Source organism: Ambystoma mexicanum, chromosome 4q (genome assembly GCF_040938575.1).
Source record: "Ambystoma mexicanum isolate Mex_15411 chromosome 4q, UKY_AmexF1_1, whole genome shotgun sequence".
In the NCBI taxonomy this organism is placed as follows: domain Eukaryota; kingdom Metazoa; phylum Chordata; class Amphibia; order Caudata; family Ambystomatidae; genus Ambystoma; species Ambystoma mexicanum.
The window spans coordinates 915,307,790-915,310,289 of NC_090928.1; the positions used below are offsets into that span (position 1 = coordinate 915,307,790).

Sequence of the window (2,500 nt, forward strand, 5' to 3'; positions counted from 1 at the left end):
TCCTTCCTTCCGTCATCCGTTATCCCTACCCCCTCACCTGTTTCTTTGGCCACCCGCCTTGTACCACCTTACCTTAATCACGGTCCCCCCCCGACTTCATTTGTAGACCTTTTGGTTTTCCCCTTGTTTACCAATTTATTTTCCACCACCCCCCCCCCGCCACAATCTTGGGTTGGAAATGGCTTCCAAGTCCCCTAAATCCCTCCCCTTTTTTCCAAGGGCCTCCCCCGAGTCTAGAACTCCTGGGGCACCGTAATATCTAATCTGTTGGCTGAGCATTCCCCTATGGGCTTGCCAGTGCTTTGCTAAGGGATCGCCATGTAACTCCGCTGGGCAACCTGTAATACAAACAAAAGAAAATTAGTGCAAACATTTTTGTTTATAGGGAGGGACGGTGGGAAACGAAAATGCGTGCTATGGCGGGAGCAGGTACCGAGGGGGAGAGGAGGTGCTGTTATCCGACTGGGCCCTATATAGGGGCCTCCTCCCCCTCGTTTGCCTGCCCCGCCTATCCCCCCCCCCTTGGCTGCTTGCTTCCCCGCCCCCGCCCCCACCCTGACGTTATGGGAGGGGAGAGGGGCTGGGCAACCCCCACTAAGGGGCGGCGCCTGCCATGCCTCCTTCGTGGGCGCGTTCGCCCGCCATTACAGGAGTTATATTGTGATTTTCCCCCAAACCACTTTCAGGTCCAGCCCACAACTTCAATCTCTAAAATAGGGCAAACTGAAAATAAAATGTGTATGTGTGTGTGGGGGGGGCACTTCATGCAGAAAACACATTTGCAGTAAACTATTAAATAATTAAAGACATTTAATGATTTACCTTTTGAAAGCTGCCACAGTGCAAATGTCCCAGTCGGAACAGTACATCACAGGTTACTAATGGAGAATTCTCTTTTCATAATGAATATTGTGTTTTTTTTACCCATCTTTCACAAAGTGTGGACCAATAATTACCATTGATATTCAGGTAACGCAATTCGTGAATTAGACATTTCGGTGGCTACAGTTTATTTGAGAAACAAAGTGATGGCCACTTAATAAGTGGTCAGATGCAACGGATACATGTACTCAATGAAATGATGGTGCGCAATGAGCTATAGTAATGTCATTTGATTGCTCATAATATACAGAACGGTTAACACGTATGTTTAGGTCGTTTTCCGTATACTTCGCTACAGAAAACGGAGTGGTTCTAAGACTCAAAGTCACATGCCAACAGTGTGGGTGTGAATCTCCGTTGCGGAAAGTGCTTTGCTTTATTCAGCCATGACAGTGGACCGAAAAGGAAACCAGATAGAACTAAACATGAACGTTCTAGTTATTCGGCGTTGCTTTCACGCGGATGGTTTGTCACGTGCTTACGTACATCTCGCTCCCATATTAACAAGGGAAGCAGAAGAATCGCAGGGAAACTGACGTTATGTTTTAAAGGCTGCAAATTAGAATGCCATATTTAAGGGGCGCACGTAACAGTTCAGTGCTGTGGTATTGATAAAAACAAACCAAAATGTTTTATGCAATTGCGGTTGTCGAATTATAGGACCATTCATAATTGGAACGTATCATAAATTGATACGTTCGCCTAAAAGGCGGCACCTTGGTGTGTGTTGGTCTGCAAAAGTCAAAGCCTGCGAAAACAGCAGTGAAGGTTTCGTTATGTGTTCCATTGGGAGTTGTAACGCTCCGTCCGTGACAAAAATACAACACAATTACACAACATTCCGTTTTGCTACAGTATAGCTAGGAACACTAACAATTGTTAGCCTTATTTTAAAAAACTGTGCTCCAGGTGAGGCTCGAACTCACAACCTCGGCATTGCTTGCATTGTACTGCTGTATAAGTACCGCGCGCTAACCGATTGCGCCACTGGAGCTCTGACACCATGTGATGAAAATCTCTTTATAAGCAAACGCCCTGTGGGCGTGTATATGACCATTTTGAGAATGTGTTCCTGTCTTTTTACTGATAGTTTATTTGCAACGCTTTATAACGCACTGCATGTCGACCTTCAAGTGCATCTAAATAAACTTGAACCTGTGTGGCTGCTTGTGAATGCGTCCTCCCATACCGACGACCGCAACAGTGGTTGGCTGTGCAATGAACTGCTACATTCACCTGTATCACTTTATATTAGTTCAAACATGTATCCTAATATAAAAAAAACGCATAATGTTACAGGAATAACACATGCCTCTCGCCTCGTAAGAACGTAAGAAAGGGGAAGTGTCTTCTTCACATGGCGTACACAGAATAGTTGGCCTCTATAAGAGCAACAACGCAATACGCAGATGACATTGAAACTAAACAGGGAGAATCTACTTTTCGAGGTAACCGTTTTACTGGCTTCACGAATGTTGGTCTCACTGTCATCTTGTCCGTTTGTGTACAATTTGAAACGGTTCACATCAATTTAAAGGTTTTAATGATCTTTAAGTGGTTTGGTTTTATTATAAATGCATTCGGTGTACACAAATAGCATCCGCGTTCACTCTCCTCC

The 2,500-nt window shown here is 44.9% G+C and overlaps 1 non-coding gene across 1 annotated transcript; it reads right to left on the reverse strand.

Moving 5' to 3' along the window:
• Window positions 1–1,783: 1,783 nt before the first annotated feature.
• On the reverse strand, window positions 1,784–1,876 carry TRNAI-UAU (transfer RNA isoleucine (anticodon UAU)). Its single transcript is given in 2 exon segments — window positions 1,784–1,819; window positions 1,839–1,876. It is a non-coding gene; the product is annotated as a tRNA-Ile (tRNA).
• Between the last annotated feature and the right edge of the window lie 624 nt (window positions 1,877–2,500).